Raw genomic sequence first — 21,108 nt, forward strand, 5'->3', positions numbered from 1 at the left:
TAATGTGCTTAATTTGAACTCTGTTTTCCTATATTTAGGACGGAATGTTCAGCACCTTCATGGAATGGATTTTGAAAACTAACCAGTAGCTATTAAAATACAAAGTTTTGGGGCCTAAATGATTAAACCCCTGGGTACAAGGCAGTTTTTTAAACCAAATACTAGCTCTTTTTGTCTAGTTTCATCCGTTTGAGTGAAAAGTTCTTTAATATAAGTAAGAAGTGGTTGGGAGTAAGTGAAAGCATACTTTGTAAAATTTGACAATAAGAAATGCTGGTAGTTTGAAAGATGTGGAAAATGCAAGACAAACTTCTCCTTTTAGTTTTTCACCTCAGTTTCCTCCTATGTATATCTATGGGTAAGAAATGATGTTTTGGTTTATTTTGCAGTTAATCTGGGAAGACATTTGAGTATCCCACATGGTAGTAAAAGGGTGGCTGTTGGCATTGTTAAATGCTGGTGAGTTATTCAAGCAATCTTTCAGTATCGTTATAGAATAAAGATAAGGTCGGAATAGATTAACCTACCAGCCCCTCTAGGTCAAGCCAGCAGCTTTATTGTCCATTGCTGATGAAGCCTTTTGAACAGAAAGAAATAGCTAGACATTTTCTAGAAGTGGGTAAACAGCTTGGTGTTTGTGACTTGTGCCTGGCCTTCTGTCTATGCTAGGTGGGAACAGTTGAAGATGCAGCTTTGCTCTCTTGTGTTAAGAGCTGCTTTTGTTTGGTTTTGTCGCAGGTGTCAGTGAAAAGCCTTTTTCATCTTGTGCTGTATAAACATTCTGTTGCTAAGAGTAGTACTGTGTGAGACACTGAGAGGGAGAGCTTTGTGTTGAGTTATTTCTGTCCTTTTGGTCTATTTTGGTTTGTTGCTGTGTTGCATGATGAAGTGTTAGAGCCAAAAGAAGATTTAATGTCTCAAAAGATTTCCTTATTTTAGAGGCACTCAGGTGCCGTTTAGTTTTTACATTTCCTGCAGCAATGGGAAGGAGCTCAGACTTGCTAAAAAGTTGCAATTTATTCATTTGGTTGTGATGGTGTTTACTGAAGTCTTCATGCGTGATTTACTTGCATGCACATATATATGATTTCTTTTGAGTAGTTGGAGTCAAAGCAGTAGTTAGCCTTGCTGCCTGCTGCTGAGGAAAATAAATCTTAACTGCTTTCTGTGCACACTTAGACAATACTGTTAATGTTATACCTATACCGACTAAATCATTTAAGACTAGTGTGATATAAGAATTGGGTTTTCAGTAGTCAAGCCTTGAATGTCATGGCAGTACTTGAATTTCAGTGTCAAAAGAGCAACATTTTTTAGTGGGATTTTTTGAAGTTCACCTCCTATCATGAGTTATTGATGCTGAAATTATAAACTTTTCTTTAGACAGCATTATCTTGTATTTTCTTTCATGGAAGTCAAATGATACTTGCTCCTGAAGGCCTGCTATTTAATAATACAAGTACTAATGGGAAGGAGCTTTCTGATGTGAATAGGAGTTATGATGAGGGTTTGGTTAAGTATTCCCTGTACGCTGCCTGGGTACCGTAGTCAGCTGTTTTAAGTTTTAGACAGAAGAGATTTTGTTTCTCTTTTTTATTGAAAATATTATTTAAGTAATTCTGCCCACAGCTGAAATAAGACAATTTTCACAGGTGTTAGTTGTGCAAAATAACACACTGGCCCACAGCAGTGGGCCATTCAAGTCTCAGACTAGTTATGTTTGGGCTAGTGCCTGTTTCATATGACAGCCCTAACACCGTGGTTCAATCCTGCTATTTTTTCTCCTTTTGATTTTTCAGTATTGGCAAACTAGTGCCAGCTCAAACACTTTGTAAATCAGACTTCTGCATGGGTGTTTTTAGCTTGAACTCTTGTCAGTGATGCTGTTGCTGTGATACCTGATTTGAGCAAGAAAAGGTACCACTTGGCATCAGCTGCAGGCTGTGAAAGCCCTCCCTGTTAGTAATGAGGGAGGGAGGCAGGGGCTGCCTGGAGGCTGGGGAAGCAGGTCACCTGAATCGGCTCCTGGAAGAACCTTGTTGATGCCAAATCATTGTTTGGCATGTTGAAGGTAGCCAGGTCCTGGTCGAAGGTTTCATGGGAAGCTTCTGCCTTTGCTTTTACTTAATGTTTTATTCTGTGATCTGGCCTAGAAGTCATAACCATGGTATTAGTCACTCTTCAGATGTCATTGACTGCTTCAACTAGAGTAAAGACAAGGTGGAGTGAGCAGATGGAACATGTAAGCGTGCCAAAGCGTAATGGGAGCAGCGTAACAGAGGAGGATGTGCCTGTCATAGCGAGCCGAGTAAGTCTGGCTGCTTTCAGGTGGTTCTGTCTCAGATGCACTTCAGAGTGGGTCTCGGTCCCCTCCAAAGATGTGCCCATCCCTCTCTGTCCTCGCTCCTGTGGCTGCAGCCTGAAATGCCCAGCGGGACTAGTTAAGCAAGTGAGCCAACATGATGCTTTCATTTTGAAGCTCACTTTCTCCTTTGACAGCCAAAATACTCTCCTTTGAACTTGCTGGCTTTCTTCTTTTTTTTTTTTTTAATGCTTGCAGAGTTAACAGAATTCTGTTAACAGAATTGCTATAGCTTTGATTTTTTGAACAGATTAATTTCTTTGTGGTGATGCTACATGTTGCTTGATGCGGTGGTTCTCCTCTTCCCTGTCCCTGTTACCTGGCGTGCTCCCCGTGCTCCCTGGGGGCTGTTCCAAGCGAGGCAACTCTGATTCATTGTCAGTGGATTAAAAGTGGTGTGGGCACGCAGGCTGAAGGGCACCCTCAGAAGGGGCATCGGTATCCCGCCAGGAAAGCAGCTTTCTTGGCAGGCGGCGGAGAGAAGCCTGCCCTCCCTTGACCATGTCCCCTCAGGGAGCGCTTGCAGGTGCTCGGCAGCAGTCCCCTGAAACCTGGGCTCTGCTCTGGCCTCTTAGGCTGAGGCCAGTTTGAGGTGAGGAGAATCCAACCACTGGCCGCTTGCTTGTTCTGCCGATGGTCTCTGCAGAGACAGAACAAGATACTTGAAACCTACATTGCATTTTGGTCACCAAATTAGCAGATACCAGAGGTGCAGAGAAGAGCTTTGAGCTCAGCTGTTTGCAAAAACTTTCTTTGCTAAAGTACTTTTTGTACAGAGGACAATAGGAGTTGTTCACTTACGGACTCTGAAGGGAAGGCTCCTTCATAATTAGAAACATACTGGTTATAAAGCAGTAGTTTCATCTGGTGGGTGGTTTCTGCAAAATAGCATTTATTTGGCTTTTTGTCAGGATGGGAACCAGGTATTCCCATACCCCCTAGCTATAGGAGAGCAGATCAGATTCCTAGCACTCTGCCCCCTCCCTCCTTGCTGGAGGGGTTTTGAGGAGCTGAGGGTATGTCCTGCTTTCTATTTAGTAGGGAGATGCGAATTGGTGAAGCTCCTTATTGCTTTTCCTAATAGCAGGATTGCAGTGGTGTCACAGTGCAAATACACGTTAGGTTTTGCCCTGTTAGTGTCTGGTTCAAGCGGGTAGCTGGGAAGAAGAAAATGAGAATGTGGAGAGGGTGTAGACACAGCAAGGATGCGACTTGACTCCTGGTTCTTGGGCGAATGCCTGAATTTTAATGTCCAGTTGCTCCAAAAAGTCCTCAAGTGCAAAGTTTCCAATCAAGCATCCCTCCTGGTGAGTGGGAAGAGTCCAATGGCTTTTGGGGTCATGGTGAGATGGATACTGCTACTGATATCTGTTCCAGCTGACCCAAGAATAAATAACATAGCACAGTGACACTGCGAGCTGTAGCAAGTCAAACATATTCTACATTTTGATGTGCTCTGTTGCAGTGTTGCTGGCATTTATTTTTATTGAATTTAGAAATATCAACTTGAAATGGGGGCAGCTGGTTAACAATGTTGATGTGCAGTGGGATTTACGAAAAAAATAGGCTTGGCTGGAGAAAGGCACTTTGGTTTGGAGTTAATTACTGTATGAAGTGTAGTCACAGTGCTGGAAATGGATGCAGTCCAAAATCAATGAGCTATTTAAAAAGAAAAAAAACAACCCAACTATCATCAACCAAAACCCTGCCTGTGGTTTCCATTATTTACTGCTGAATTATAGAAAAGTAGAAGCACTGTTTTTAATAGCTTTTTTTTTTTTGGTAATCCTGTAATACTTGGTCTTTTATTCAGGCAAATTGTTACCCACTCCTTCCCACTTGTAAAGCAGAGTTTTGTTCTCTGGTGACCTCTGAGCTGACAGTTGGCCAGGATGTATAATTTTGTTTTGGCTCATTACAGAAGCGGCTCCCTACAGAGACTGGAGAGAGGCTCGTTAGAGTATTAGTGTCCATCTCCTCTCTGCTGTTTGTTCCCGTTCCAGTGGACCAAATGATGTGTGTGTTCCAGCTAGAGTGGAAGCTCATTTTGTATATCCAGCCCGAGGAAGGCTCAGATACTGCTTTTTAGCTGTTACTTCTCATGTATGAACTTACATGCACGTGGACTACTGCTGCCTTCAGTGTGGGGCTCAGGATGGGAGGACGCTGTCTTCATCTGTATGGTGAAAGGCTTCAGTGGTTTTGGTCTGCTGTTGCTTTCTCTTGGAATGTAAAGATGGCTCATTTTATGGTGCTTTTTGCCTGTGAGTCATAAAGCCTTTTTGGAAAGGACTTCTGTGTGGGTGTATCAGTACTAAAGATGGGTAAACTGAGGCATGGGGAAGGGGAAATGCCTTTCCTAAGGGGGACACACTGTGTCACTGTTTCAGAGCAGGGCGGCATGAAAAAGAGCATTTTGTGTTTACTCATTGGTGATACTTTTTTGTTCATTGTCTGAACATAATCCAGTTCATAAACCCAGTGCTTAGCACGCTCTCAATTCCTAGGAGGAGAATTCCCAAAGTTTGTGATCCATTGTAAAACACTTGGTGGGTGGAGGCAACAGAGGATGAGAAACTAGGGTAGGAGGGCCAAAGTCTGTTAGGAATAAATCGCCCGTGTAACCGAGTTAACGTGTACCGTTGTGCCAAAGCATCGCCTTGGGGTGGCAGGATCGCTTCCCACAGTCTTGGTCCTCTGCTGGTGCCATCTCTGATGACATATCCACAACTGCCGCGTATTGCCCCGTGGTGCGCACAGGCACCGTGGCTGAGGGAGACTGCAGGGCTGTCGGCACAGTCCTCTTCAGCGGTCAGTAAATGGACAGGTGAGTGTGTCAGAAATGCGGAGAGTGAAGAGAACCCTTCCCTCCTTGTACCCTCCTGCTCCTTAGCAAATGGTAATTTAAGAACTTTTTGAGTCTGGACTGAGAAGGCAGCTATCACTAGAATATATCTGTTTCTGGGCACACATTTCTTGAATTTCTCTCTCTAACCAATATATCTTTTGGCCTGTGCAGAAAAAAATCGACAGTGTTGATCACCTGCTGACCACAATTTAGTTATGCATCAGCTAGAAAATACTTCCTTTTACTTGCTATGTTAACTAGTAATTCCATGGCATCATGAGTCATAAGTTTTATTTTTGAAAAGTATGATTATTCCTGTCTCAGATGAATTATCATCTTTATGCCATTCATGGTTTTAGAGTCCAGGTATTGCTAAGAGTTCAGCTGTGGGATGGGGGAAGAGGATGCTAAGTTCTTTACGTGTTCTTTTCTCAGCAAAAATATCAAATTATAATTTGCAGTGTGCAGTATTCCCTAATGCTCTCACCTTTTATCTTCTGAATGTGCAAAATGTAAAAAAAATCTGAGATGTGCCCAGAACTGTGAGTAACTATTAGTATTACATTGTGGATGGTGATTGAATTTGCTATGCAGCTTGTGTGCATTTGACCTCTAAGTGTTTTGAATGGTATGAGGCATCCTTTTCTTGGCAGAAAGATGGGCTGTGATCCTTTGGGATTTAATACCTTTTCAGAAGTTGTGTACACCTCAGTTGAGGTTCTAGAGTCAGACTGACATTACTGGCCACTCCTGGAGATGGGATAGGGTGATATAGCAGTCTTTGGTCTCACTTAGCACAGGCCCTTTTTTTTTTACTAATTACATTGTTATAAATGAGACACGTGGTCTCCTTAATCAGACATGCAGTAGCAAAAGCATGTCATTTTGTCCAAATATACTTGTCAGCAAAAGTTCAGTGCAACTAAAACAGTTTCTTGTTTGCAGTTATGTTTTTCTTTCTCCTCCAGACTGACTCCTGCCATCTCTCTAACTTGCGCTTTGTAGTAGGACCGTCTTCAGTTCTGATCTTTCTCTTCAGGTGTGATGAATCTGTGACAAATCTGCAAGATTTTTCCTGCAGAACATCTTTAAGCTGCCAGTTTTCTTCTCACTGTCCACACAGCTGATATTCATGAACACTCCTAGCATTTATATATAAATTATGGCATCGTTTTGGGGGAGCAGAATATGCTGCTTTTGGTGCCCATTGAGCACCCTGCTGAAGATCCCTTCCCCAGTCGATCCCTGACCACAGCCTTGGTCTTGTTGGTACTGCTACCCTACGGCATCTGAATTATGCCTTGTATATTGTGTTTCCCAGTGCAGCCCGTGCTGCTATAGTTGCATTTAACTGGTGAAATGTCAGTCTGGCACTGGCCAGGGACGGCAGCCTCTTCATCCATAAAAATTCAAGCGGGCACCTTTCCATTTTCGCGTGCGCTCTTCCTCATGCTACAGGAGTGTGCGCTGTGAAGATCCTCAGCACCCTCGTTGCCTTCCTTCAAAACTCTCCTTCATATCAGGATACACAACACTTGAGAAAGAGCAAGGCGAAGTATGCAGAGTTTGCTGTCCGATATTTTTATTGGTTTAGTCCTGTCATTGCCCCATCTCTCTGTCCCCCCCTTCAGTGTGTTTGTGTCCATCAGCTGTAGTTCGCCTTTGCTTTTATTGGCAGCTCTGAGATGGGCAATGTCTTCTATCCTAGATCTCTATGGCACCTGTGTTCCGGGTGTGCTATTAATATCCCCAAGTGCTGCAGTAATGCGAATAAACTGATTTTTCTGTATGTTTCTGATTGCATCAGTGTATCTTCTCCTTCCCTCCCCCACAAATTTAGGCAGCTTTTTAGATACATGAGAAGAATGTGGGGAAAAAAAAATATTGAGAAAGCAATGAAAGAAATCTTTCAACAGAAAATTCTGGTGACTTTCAGATAGGTTTTGAAAATAGCAAGTTCAAGTGGAAAATTGACTGAAAGCCTAGCAGGAACACTTAATCCTCACTGTGGATTGTGAATCACTATTTTGCAAACCAGATCTGGTAAGAAAGATCATGTCCAGAGAAGTCTTCACAGCATAACTAGAACTAGTAGCTGTATTGCAAATAATGAATTTCCCCTTAAACATAGGACTGGCCCGGATATCAAGTCCTTCATCTATGACACTGAAATGACCTTGCCGAAGGGGCAGAGCACGGGGATGCTGGGGAGTCGCCAGCACTGCCGGCAGCGCTCTGCTGTGGGGACTCCTGAGTGCTGTATGCCTGCTTTCCGAAATGGCACACGGCTATTTTTCAAGAGTGCAATGGGCAGGACTGTGCCAGGGGATAACCAATAGATGATGATAAATTTATCTGATTAATCAGTAATCATATACTTGTGAATGGCAAATTCTTTGATTACTAGAGGTGTATTGCTTTGACTATTAAGCAAAAGCAAATTGCTTAGGTGTTGCTTTTAGCAGTGATTAAATATGTGTTTCATAGGATTGTTTGAGCAAAAGCCTTGTCAGAATGTTGTAATCCCATGTCAAGGGGTGAGAGAAATCTGCATTAAATACGTTTTAAAGGAAGCAAGAAATCATCCTAGGAGAGACATCTAGTTAGCCGGTGCTGTCGCCATGTAAACTCTCTTCCTGAACGTGTCTGGCTCTGGCTGTCATCTGATAGCTCCAACGTAAGCAATCCGGGCAGGGACAGTCTCGTTTTCTATTTATAATGGTTCTTCATGCAACGTGGGTAGGGCACATCGGTGCTAGGACAAGAAATTTAATGAGCACATGCATTGTGTGCGTGCTTGTTTTATATCTCTGGGTCCATATTTCCCCCACCTGTTGTCGTGGTAATTGTCTTTTCTTCCTCTTGGTTCTTTCCAGTACCTTGTTGGGCTGTTGGCTGTATCTGCAGAGTATGAAAGTATGGTGGAATGGTAAATCAATAGATTAGTCTGGATGGAAAGCAAGCACAAAGGTGGCTGAAGAGACGGTGGTCGTGCCAGAAGAGGAAATGAGGAGAAACCCCCAAAAAGCAGAGCGAGCGAACGAGCTCGAGGGCCTGACTGCCCGGGGAGCCTCCCCGCTGGGGCTGTAGCGGTGTTGACGGTGTTTCGGGATAGTAGTCCTGGAAACTTGTTTGCTGTAGCCATTCTGCTGGAGTTGGACGTTTTATTCTCCACCATGTGGTCGAACCTTCATAGTGGCCTGTTTACTCTGGACTAGAAGGTTGGGTGGGTTTTCTCCCCCTCTGTGTGGGTCCATTTTTTTCCCCCCTCCTTCTCTGAAATAGTATTTCCCTGCTATGAATGCTCCTGCCCAGTTCTTGAGTACATGAAGTCCCATGTTGGCAGTGACCCACGCGCTCTTCGGAGAGGCTTGACGAGGTGACGTGGTGCTTGGTGCCGCCTGTTGCGGGTTCCCACTCGCCTCTGTCCGCCTCGGGAAGGAGCAAGGACGAATGTATTCCCACGTGCAGCGTCTGAATATGAGCGTAAGCTTATGCACGTAGTTCCTGTCAAAACTTAATCTGAATACAAAATAGCAGGAGGACCATTGAGTGTGTCTCAGTATGCAGGGGATTTTAACAATAATTCAGCTTTTGGTGACACATCCCCTTTTCCTGAAGAAAAAATAACTGGTAAGCTTGCTTTTGCTGTTTTATTAGTCCTTTTATGGTGAAATTGATAACAGGAAAAAAGCATTTTTTAGGCCATTTTTAGATGCAAAATTTAAGATGTTTGGAGAAGAATATAGAAGTTGTAGCATGTTGAAACTGTTGGGCAGTTCAGTAAAAATGGAATAAAAACGTTGGAGAAAATGAACGAAATGCAGAAGGACTGATTTACAGGGAAATCCACACTTCACTGTTTGAAGTCTGCTGTCATGTTTTTGGACTTCGATCAGAAAACGAGCGAGTGAGACTGACAAGGCTGAGAGCCGATATCTGGAGCGAGTGTATTCGGGAGGAAGTGGAATCAGACTTCAGCTCCGTGACCCGTCAGGGACAGTGCTGCATTTCAGCTTGCAGTGCGCTTTTTCCTGCCAGCTGTGGACTCTATATAGAATTCTGTATAGGCAGGAAAAGTAAAATTGAGATTTGTATCAGATTAACTGGCATTAGGACATAACGTTTTAATATTTTCTGACCTTATTTTAAGAGGCAATATACAACAGGAGCTATTTAGGAGGCATTTGCACTACAGCCACTAGTTTAGTTATCCTACAAAGACTTCTCTGGACATGATTTTGTTATCAGATCTGGTTTGCAGGGCAGTGACTTATAGTCAATAGCTAGGATCAATCATCTTAGATTCTTTTTTTTCTTGTTTGAGTGGTGGGGAAAAATCAGTATCTGTTATACAGTTATGTTTTCTTTATGCAGAATAATATTCTTTAGTATTTTAGTATTCTTTATTAAAAAGGTGTGTATATATAGGTATATAAAGGTATATATATAGATATTTTAATATTCATTGTTAAAAAGGTATATATACTCCTTGCTGTACAAGTATGTACTGTATTCGTTATGCATATTAGGCACATAAGCTTTTTTCCAGTTACCCCCAGAAAATGACTTCTATTGTCACACCTGGTTTTCATTCTTTGGTTAGGACCTCACTGTGCTGTGTAAGGAACAGTGTCAGTCCCAAGGTGATAGTGTTAGGGTACCGTGGGAGGCAGCAGAGGGATGGAGCGGGCCAAAGCCATAGCACCGTGCTGCTCGGCAGAACGGCGCTCCGGGCGTTCACGAGGGTGTTTGTAATGCTGGGATTTTTAGTTCAGGTTTCAAGGTTTCCATGCTTTGTCTTAGCTCCAAATTTACTTGTCAAAATTTTGCAGCTCTGGAAAGCCATGATTTCCCAGTGTGCTCATGAGTTGAGGGCAGTGTGGTTGAAGGTCAGGTCTGAAGATAGCTTTGCTTAGGAAGGAGGTATACTTGATTTTAAATGGATTCATACCTGTGAGCATTTACCTTTAGAGAAAACTCTATTAAAAAAAAAAACTTTTTGTAGAGTTGTAGCAAGTTTTGGGAGTAAGGGTAGGAAAGCTGTTTTTACTTGTTCTGTAACTGTATTTGCGTGTTTCAGTCACTCCTGCTGTGAAATGGGGAGCGTATACTTCAGTCATCCTTTCCTCTGCCTGTTGCCCCTGTTTCCCCCTGGATGTAATGTGCTCCCAGGAGGTGTTTCCCTTGAGAGGAGGGAGAACATGTGTGCAGAGCTGGGGGTGACTGGCTGAATGGTGGCCCGGGGCTGTTCAGCTGCTGGGCCACCACCTTGGGGGCCAGTAACTTGCAATTGGACAGCACACATCAGCATGGCTGAGCCACCTCTGTCTGCCTTCTCCCCTCCTCCTCGTGGCACAGGTGTCAAAGCTGTTTTGAAGCAGCTCTTGGGGACTGGTTGTGTGCAGCCCAGTGTGGTGAGATGAGATGAAAGGTATAAAGATGCTGAGATAAAAAATGTGAAGGTAGTTTAGTGTGCTGTAACTGCGTAGAGATAATCTGGTGAAATTTGTATGTGAAGATGATTCTCACTAAGTTGCTCTTGCATCAGACCTTCAATTGCAATGGCTGTTTATCATCTGTATACAAAAATATCCACTGAGTATGTGCAACGCATCTGATCTGAAGTTAGCGTGGACACCTTGTCCTGTGCCTTCTTTATGGACATCTGTTTGGATTGCATTTCTGTGTTTCTAGCCGTGCAGCTGGAGTGTAAACACTCTGGAAGCGTAGCTATTGCTTTATATGGTCATTTGTTGTTTCAGTTGGGAATTGGGGTTTACTTGATGGAATATTGGATCTGTAATTATCACTGTCTTTACAGAAAGCTTAAGTCACTTACTTTAAGATAAGATGTTTTAAATTTTGTGAGACTTGTGTGCTTGTAAATATCGTTCCCTGCATACTGCTTGTTCCTTGTATTGACAAAATGATTAGCAAGTGCCACTGGCTGGCTGCTCCCCTTGACCCTGTAATTGTCCTGAGAGCTCTGCACTGAGCTCTTTGGTACGAATACCATTGGTGATCTAGAAGGCCCGACTGTTTTTCTCTGGAGTAGCCTTATCTCCGTTCCATCAGCCCTGTTGCTGTGGACTGGAGGGGTCTTGCTGCCTGCTTGTCCACCGGAATTCATGTAAAATGGAGCAGTGGGTTAATACTGTAGCTGCTTGTTGGCATTTCATGTTCATCAATCAAATGCAGGTGTTCCAGTAGACATGTAAATGTGCATCCAACAAGATATTTCTACTGCTTCCTTATAATCCCCTCTTCTGTAATTAACGCTCTTCTACTAGATGGTGTTGAAACGAAGTTACATAGCTGTGTCATGGGAGAGCAGGGTGGAAGGCAATTGGAGCCTGGCTGAGTAAGGCTGACCTGTGGCTTTGGTTAAGGGTAGGGTGTGAATTTAAAGTGAAATCAAGCAGTAAGTTCTTAGGATGTACGTTTGTATCCTAGGATGAGAATACCTTATTTTGGATCAGTAGCAAATGGTTTAGTTGTGAATGGAGCTTTGTTGTCAGGAGTAGCTGCTTTTGTATGACGCCATTGCAGTACACATTTTACATGGTTTCCAAAAAAAAGTGTTGATTCAGGAATTTTGAACTTTTTTTTTTCTTGGACAGAGAAATGAATTAATGCATGTCTTTAATTACCAGTAACTTGGGATATCCACAGGCTAAGAGATGAGATGATGAAAGGGCTTGAAAGTAAGGAATTAGTGGGTCATGTCTTCCCCATGTCTCCCCACATCTACCCCTCAGTCTTACTGTGGACCTAGTCACAGCTGTAAAAGGCTGGAGGGGGGCAGATCTTAAAGGATCCAACAGCTGCGTGGTGCTGAGACCATCTGCTCTGTTAGGTGTGCCCTGCTAAGATCAGGATCCATGCGGATTTTCATCTTTGGAATAGACATATTGATGCAAATCTTAGTGATTCTTATTGTAAAGAAAAGTTTTAATACGTAGCTCCTCTTTCATTTTTACTGTGACTCTTCTGCAGTTGTTTAATTTTTCTGATTTGTGCTGAAAATCTCTTGAGTTATTAGACTGCTATGGGAAGAGGGACGTTTGCAGGAGATGTTGTGATGTCTAGTAATGCCATTGCTAGGTTTCCTGGCCTTTGCTGTGCGCAGAAGGCTATGAGCAGTAATAGAGGCTTCCTATGAAAATTAGTAGTATATATCTGCTATGAGGATTTGAGGCATGCATACAAAACCGTGTTGGTATGAGATATGCCCTCTTCTCTCTGGTGGTGGTCTGAGAGGGCCTCTCCCTGGCTTCTCTTCCTAGGACCTACTTTTCCCAGGGGGTGCGGGTGCTTTTTGGTGCCCTGGAGCCCCCCTGCCCCTGAGCCAGCTGCTCCCAAGCCACGCTTAGTGTCTTTGCTCTCGGTGGCCGGGCTTGGCTCAGCCTAGCCTGCCTGCGGAGGTCAGTCTGGCCCTGCGTCCAGCGTGCTGGTGTCCCGCAGTCAGGTAGGCAGCAATCGTGGGTGAATAGACAGCCCTCGGGTGAGCTGACCAGCAGACTAAGTCCAGGTATCCAAGCCAGAACTCAGTTGGTTACGTGCAGTTAATCCGTTCCTCATGTATTGCATCCTGCTTGCTGCTTGTAGTATTTTTGGCCCAGGTCATTGTGTGAAAGTCATGGCAGAAAATATGGTTTAATGTCCCTGGAAAACCTTCCAGCTCCTTCTGCTCTCACAATCCTCTAAGGGAAGGTTTTGGCACGTGGGGAAAGAGCCGCCTTCTTCCTGTGTGGACTAAGCAAAGTTACAAATTGGGTCCTCTTCTGGGCCTGGCTCACCAGGGAGCGATCCAGATGCTTCTAAACAATTGATTTTTATTTGTGTAACAAGATGAATGGAGAAGATCTTATGTCTGTTAGCCAGAAGGGAAAAAAAATCATACCTTTGCCTTGAGGAAATGCAGTCTGCCTTCTTGAAAACGCAGGCTATTTCCTAGTAACAAGAGTGCTTTGGTTGTGTCAACCGCTCAGCTTGGGGAGCTTCACTGGTTTCTGCTGTGCCGTGTCCACTGAGGCCTCGGAAGGATCTGAGCCACGCGTGAGCTTTGGATTCAGCCGGTCACTTATGCACCCGCTTAATGTTGAATGCGTCGCTTAAGGGCGAGTCTCTTTGCGGGGAATAAATCTCTGCCTTTTTTGTTTAACTGTGAATAGTCCTTAATGGATGTGACGTGGGCTGTGTTTCTATTTTATTTACAGTTGGAAGTAATGAGGCTTTTAATGGTGGGAGGGGGAAGTGTAGGTCTCCTGCTGAAATATACTCTCAAAAAGTCTTTAAAAACCGAGGCACAGCTTTTCCTGAATGGTGCACAGGGTGGAGGCGGCTGTTCTGATTCGGCACAGCTCCCTCTTGCCTCCCATAGCGTGTTGCACCCATCTTATTTAGTAAATTTATTCTAGAAAAAAGCATGTTGTGTACTCTTGTAAACATCGAATATAAAACGCTAAAAGTGCAGACAAAATAGTAGCTCACAACCAGGAGTAGTTGCAAGTGTGTGCATATCAAAAATGCATTTGAAGAATATTTTTCACTTTAATCCTTTAAACCTCATGCTTCAGAAAGGATAATTTCTTCAACTGTGGTCATCTGCAAAACAATGGTTGGAAAATATCTACAAATATTGCCAACAACGGTGAGTTCTGAGGGCAGTAGCAAATGAATGTGAAATTAAAGAAAACAGTAAACTGTCTCCAGGAGGGAGAATCCTTTTAGCCCAGATTGCTTTGCTATTGATTTTTATTTTTTTTCAGTTTTGAACAGATCAATTCATTACTGCTTTAAAATTTTATTGATTGCTTATAAAGACAAAATACATCCTTCAGTAAGCATCAATGCAATTCAAGAACTTGGAGAATAACTTCCTAAACTGGCTTAAGTTTAACTGATGCAGTGTTTTTGCATGCGAGGTCCATTGTACTTAGTGCGTGTGTTAAGACTGGAAGAACAGGGCCTGTGTGCCGGCGCTGGAGGCAGTGCAGTGCCTCCAGAAGGGAGGCCCTGCTTGCTGGGGAGGCACTGGAGGCTCTTTCGCAGCCCTGCTGTTGGCGCAGTGACTGAGTGTGGATGCGGGATCGCTGGAACGGGCCTTGGTGCTGGATTCTCTCTGCTCGTGTCTCCAGCCCCGAGGTGCATCCAGGACTGCTGCAGAGGTGTCTCCAACTGCCACCGCTACCTGGTTCCTCTGCCGGCTGCAGTGAGGACTCCTGCTTGGCAGGAAGCAGAAACCAACCCTGGAACAGTAACTGTGTGAACTACCAAGGTGTTTTACCGCAAGGAATCGTGGCTCGGGCCTTTGGGTTGTTGTACGATTCTGCCAGTGTACAAAAGCTGATCAGAGGCTTCAGATATGCGCATCCTGTTCTTCCTGGTAATGGAAATATTTCTTACACTAGGCCTATCATGGGCAGCTTGATAGGCAGGCCTCACGTTGATCCTGCTTTTTATTTATCTGTAAATTATTGTTTATACTTGCTGGAGCAAAGGGGAGACTAGAGGCTGAAGCCACCAGAGCAGAAAAGAGCAGAAAACTTCATAAAATGATAATTTAGTCTTTGCATATATACAGTATGTGTATATATAGATATATAATTGTATATACATATATACAGTTATTCCAGTACTGTTTGGAATAACAAAAGAGTTCATTTGTACACTGGAAGTAAAACAAATTTTAATGGTTCTGAAGTGTTTGCTTGAGAAGTTCCTACTGTAGTTCTTGCCATCTTGGAGTTCCTATAACGATTTAGATACTATAAAATATTTTATATGTTGTTTTATGATATACTGCGGAGGTTCCAACTTTGAGTGTCAATGCACTGAACCATGAAAGCAGATGGATAAGCTGCCAGTGCAGGACAGAGCTGCTGTTGCCAAGATGAACGTACTTCCTTACCTGAAATCAAAGAAGTAACAAATGAGAATGTTCCAGTCTGGTTTGAAACTACTTAGATAGTCCTTGCAGAACTGCATAAAGCCTTCACCTTGACTCTGGTCCAAAGGCAGTTAAAATCCTTGGTAATCTTTCCGCTAACTTGATTAGGTTTGGACCCTAGCTTGCAGGATAGAATGGAGCAAATGTTCCCCAAAAATCCCAGTGCTGAAGAACGGGGGAGGCATCATTTTCCAGAGTGAAGATGACTCTGGTGTGCCATGGACTGTACTGCTGAGCAGCAAAGGAGGCAATTGCAGTTGGTGTGAGACAGCTCAGACTCTTCCTGGCAACCTGCAGTACTGCCTGCAAAAATGCATTTCTGTGAGAGAGACCGTTCATTCTCTTATGCTGGGGGCCTGTAGGAAGTCAAAGTACCAAGAGAGCATATAAAATATTACACATTTTAGTTAGGAAATTATATAGACATGCATGCTTATTCATGTATAGGCACACTTTTTTCATTTGGGTGTAATCATACAATTTATGGAGCCTGGGTCTAGCTGAGGAACTAAATATAAAGAACTAAAATCCAGTGTAATCTATTTTTATTCAAACCCCCAAATTATTATGACACTTTTATATTTTAGCTAAATGTTACGTACAGCAACTAAAACACTCTGCTGTCCCTTGACTGGTTCTAAGTCATCAGACTCATCCTTACTACCACTTCTGTCTTAGTAGCAAAAATGGAAAATATTGGAAGGAGGGGAGCAATACTTGGATTTTTGAAATGCATGGAGTGGCCTGCGTAAAGAGGGTGAGGTGTAGGTGATCTTTTTCTACTTTGTTTTAGAAGATCTATCAGTATAGTTGGGAAGGAAAATAGACCAATTTTTTAGTCCTTCAAAATTACGGGTTTGAAGAAGGGCTTTTGTCCAGAAAATTCTTTCCTCTAGCTATGTTAATTCATTTAATAAAAGATGTCATCCTTCCCTGTAAACTCTTCTAATGTCAGCAGGTTGCCAGTGTTACAGCAGTGCTGTTTAATTGCTGTTTGATGTTTAATGCCCAAATTATTTTGACTGTTACAGTAACACACCTGACATCAAACTAATGCAGCACCCAGTGGCCACGGATTTAAGGTGGAAACAAGACGGACCTCTTTGCAGTGTGGCTCGGCGAGCGCGTGTCGGGGTGGTGGTGCTGGGGGGTCGTTTGCTTCTCATGTGCCTTAACTGATGCCAAATGCAAGTGGCATTTGTCAGCCCGAAGCTGTTGTCACTTCTTTGTGCTGTGAACGTCGGAGCGGAGCGTCTGTAACAGGACAGTTGCGTTTCCTCAGTTGGAGGATGTGAAATACCATTGTGGCAGTTTAAGTCAAAACTAGTTTGAATTTGAGGGGGTTGCAATTTAGACACTTGTTAATGGGAAATACAGTTTGGATTTCTTTTTATATTCACAGATTTCCTCCTCCTCCCCCTTTTCCCCCAAGTGTATTTGTATTTGGTAGGTTTGAGAGATAAAGTTAGCCTCAACAAGGTTGCAGTGATTTTTGCTATTGCGAAAAGGAATCCTGAGGAACTCGAGGACAGATAAGCCATGCAGGAAAAACTGTCAGAAGGGAAATATTTACCTACCCATCTAATTACTGTGTATGTAGGGAAAAAATTATTTGAGTGGTGAAGATAAAATCCATTCCTGTGTTGAGGGATGGCTCAGCTTCAAGGAAAATAAACTAATTTAGGCTTCTCAAAGTTCTTGGTTAAATCTCTCCAAGTATGTTTTATTTGTTTATTTATTTATTGCTTCTAGCTTTCTGAAGCTGGAGTAACTTGAGTGAAGGCTTTCAAGTTATACTAGCTATAACTGGTGTAAATTAAAGCAGCATGAGACCCTCAGTGATTTATTCTGTGATGGCTGAGACAAATCTTATCTGAACATTCCTGGTTCTGCAGAGGATGAAACATGTTCATTTTCCTGTCATCGCTCAAGGCAATAGATAGTTTTATCTAATTTTATAATCTGTCTGGAAAGAGTAGTTTTGAGGCTATGAACGTTATTTAAGGATGTGCTTTCTTTTATTTCTGAGCCCATCATCAAGGTCTTTTCCTCATGCGGGCATCTCTTCTCTAGGCTTGTTTTTGATCTTGTTTTATGACTGATGGGTTTTGTAGCAACTTTTAGTGGCTTGTTATTTTGAGATCAGTAAGAACTGAATTACCGAAAGCAGAAAGCGGGCTTAGAGACCTCCTGCTTCCAGCCCACCCACTCTTCCCTCCGCACGCACACCGACCCGCTGTTTGGGGCTGCCGCTGCTGCGTGAGACGGCAGTCGAAGGCGCGTTAAGGCCGGTCACGTGGAGCAAGGTCTGCTCTGGCCTTGGCACCCTGCTTAAACCCTTTATTGTGATGGTGCATGCCTGATGGCTGGGAGATGCAGTGAAATGTGACTGTGCCCATCTCCGTTGCTTTAGAGAACAGGCACGTTGCTCGGTAACCCCAAAATCTGGAGACCTGGGAGACCCTTGTGTTTGATGCCACCTGCTCCTATGCTAATAGAGTGGGTGGGAAGGGTGCCCGGGTGACCTTCCCCTGCCTGCCGAGGGAGGTCTTTCTCCTCTTCGCTGCCTCCCGTGGAGCTGTCCTAGGGCACAGGCTGCCTGCGCTGCCCTCAGTGGGTTTCTGCTCGGTTGTCCCCTTGTCTTCTGTGTAACTGCTCGCAGCTGGTGTCGCTGCTCTGAACTTGCTGCTCTGGTCCGAGCCTCCTGCGTGGGCGTAGTATGTTGCACTGCGCGTGCGTCGCCACATCAGCTGCGGGTGCCCAGGGCCTCCCGGGTTATTGGGATGGCCGCACTGTGTAGTATTGCGTATTTAAGGAGTGCTCTCAATACTGGGTATATAGTCTCTTCTGCCAGCTGAGTCTCTTGATCCCTAAGGACAGCTTGTTCTAGTCTTCTCTTCTTCCGCAGCCCTTGGTGGTGACTGACTGACTGTAGGTGGGGTTCTGCCCTAGACTCCGTGCTTAAACATAAGCACGTGCTTAGGATCAGTCTTGGTTTGGGACCAAAGAGCTCCATATTCTGTAGATCAACCCTTTTGATCTTTTTTACAAGTTTTAGTGGTCTGCCAGGAAATGAGTTTCAACAGCCTGAGGGCTCGTGAGCCATGTAACTCAAGTCTATTTACATCCTAACCTTTAGATTTCTCAGATTCACATGCGTGATAATTTCTTTGAATAAAGATTTGGTTATAAAAATGGAATTAAACCTTTATGATAACCTTTAGAGTAATTTGGGCATGTTCTCATCTTGGGTTGTTATTTAAAAACTGATGTGGTTACTGATCCATGGTGTAGATGATGAAATTTCATCTGAATCTGCTTTAATATTTGTGTTGCTGTAAATGTGGAAAGGCTCTTCTCTTGTTAGATTTGGGGTGCTATTTCTATTTTGTTTTTCAGCACGACTTATAAGCATTAGGAGCGGCCTATGTGTTCATTCTCTTACGTTCCTGCTTTTAGACACCATTTAGATGCCATCTTTGGATGCAGCCCTGGTCTTCCCCTATCCAGAGAAGGGAGGGTCAGTCTTGTTCTTAGGTACTACCCAGCTTTACATCTTAATTTTTGAGCATAATACTGATATTTAATGGATTAATTACTGAAGCAAAAAGCAGTCCTGAAAGCTTTTCCTTCCACTTTCTACAGAGCAGAACTGACTGCCACTTGAAATGTCATTTTTTGTAGATACTTATGCAATGTTCGTGGTCCGTGATACTGGAGACCTGTTGATGTTGCTTGATTGAACTATGTTAATTAAAACCCATGATCTGTAAGCAACATCTTAGAAATGGCAATTTAAGAGAAATAGTGTGTATACCCTCTACAGCAGAAAACCATGTGATAGCTTCAGCTCTAACCAGAAGTTGTTCCTGTGGGCCTGATTTTCTGATTCCTACCTTCCACCTGAAAAATTGAACCCAAGTTAGATTTTGCTCATGCTATATAACCTGGTAGGATAGCGGGTGGAAGGTTTAGCTTAAATGGCATGAAGTTTTAAGAGAAGTGAATGAGGGGATGGTTTTTGGTCCTCTTTTTGAAGATGTTTGGTAGTATTTTAATTTTTTTGAACGTGCACTTAATAGCTTACCGTGCATAAGAGATGTTTGTACTTTGTGTGGATATTACCCCAAGAAAACTTTTGTTTCTGTTCAAGTGAGCTTTATTTAAACTGGAAGGAGATCTGTTGTGCCAAAGAGACGTGGTTTTTGATGCTGTTTGTCACCTTGTTATTTGAGCAATTTTCCCCTACTGTCTTGGGTGGACTTTGTTTACAGCTATTCTGTTACCCGAGGTGAGTGTTTATTTCTGTGAGTTGTCTCAACACTGGAGCGTCACGTGTGGATGTAGTTTTTACTGCCTTTATGAAACGTGGAGGTTTAAAAGTTAGACAATTGTGTAAAATTGGCAGTGGTTGTGATAGTAAAACCTATAATCTTTATTTTGAATTCTGTGAGGATTTCTACCGATGTGGAACTGCCCAAAGTTTCTACTTAAAAATTTGGGCTCTCTCTTCAGGTTGACTTGGGGTAGAGCAGATTCCTACGAAGGGGTAGCACACGCAGAAGTGCTGGTGGGACGTAACTGGTTGTGAAGAGTTCAGCCCGTACCTTAGCTCTCCTTTGGGATGCCTTGCATCGGTCTGCAGGTTCTGTGTACTGTAAATGCCTAGAATCATTTTGTTAGCCACTTTCAGTGTTTGCTTTACAGTTCTTAACTCCTTTTCTGACAAGTACTGTACCTCTCATCTGATTTTTGCTTTAGATAGGCAAAGTGGTGCACCAAGCAGTACTTGCTGGTGCTTTATTACCTAGTTGTTGTTCTACTATGTGAGAAGCAATATTTTTTTTTCTCCACTATTTAAACTTGAGGAAGCGGAAAATCCATTTTTAAAGCACTGTGGTGTATTAGGTGGATGACTCTTCCCAATTCTCTTGATCTGTTAATGTTGTCGTCTTCTAAATGAAGAGAATCCTACCAGCTAGTTTAGATTTCTGTATGTGTTTTAAGCTGATTTAAATCTGACTGGGCTGTCTTAATGTTTCTTTTTTTAGACTTTTAATATAGAACAAACCCCAAATTTTGTTTAAAAAGTATTCTGAGTTGTGATAGAAAATAAACGTTAAATAAAGATTAAATGAAATGTGTAGGAAGGCCGTCACCAAACCTCATTACCCCTTGGTAATCGGAATTATAAATTAGTATAACTGAAACCCCCACGCTGGTCAGTACTAACAGTGCTGGAGATGCCTAGCGGTTCCTTCTGCTTTCAGATCAGGATGCTGTTGTGTGTATGGTGCTGCAATACGAATGTTTAATGCCTTCTAGGAAAACTACAGCCCAGCCCACCCCAAAACATGTTTAATGAGATACCTCAAACTAACCTTGGAGAGGTTCTCACTTTATGCAGCAGAATTTCCTGGTGAAAATTCTGTTGGATACTTTCCCAGTCATATGATCTAAGTCCATGCTGTATGTGTCTGCCTACAGAATCAATTGATTTCAGCTGTACAGCACAAGGAACTGTTCTTAAATAAAAAAGAAAAGAGAAAAAAGTTACTTTTAATAAGGGAAGCTAGGTGCTGACTTCATATATTCTGAGGAAAGAAAACCCATGTAAACTCAATGCTTTTCATCGAATCCCCTTAGTGAAATTTTATCTAGTGTTTTGATCCAATGCAAGTCTTAATGTAGTAACATATTCTGGCTTAAGAGGCTCCTTTTTTTCGGACTAATAAATCTCAGTGGTGGTGTTGTACTAGGTTATTCTAGTGTGTTTGGCAGTAGAGTCAATCATCCTGCCTACTGAAGACTTCTTTTGTGTTCTGTTTATTTTTTCCGAACACTGATAAATTCTGCTTATTCTGTGTGACTTCTAATAGAAGAAACTTCTATCTTTTTTTCTTTTTATTTTCAGACATTCTGAAGTACACTTTTAAGTAAACA

At 42.9% G+C, this 21,108-nt stretch overlaps 1 protein-coding gene across 1 annotated transcript in view; it reads left to right on the forward strand.

The window, feature by feature from the left end:
• Positions 1-21,108, forward strand: part of LOC146595241 (glypican-5-like) — a 366,200-nt gene that overhangs the window by 20,067 nt on the left and 325,025 nt on the right. The gene's annotated exons all lie outside the window — the stretch shown is intronic.

This window comes from Rhea americana, unplaced genomic scaffold (genome assembly GCF_003343005.1).
Source record: "Rhea americana isolate MKP2758 unplaced genomic scaffold, rheAme1 scaffold_231, whole genome shotgun sequence".
Classification (NCBI taxonomy): Eukaryota; Metazoa; Chordata; class Aves; order Rheiformes; family Rheidae; genus Rhea; species Rhea americana.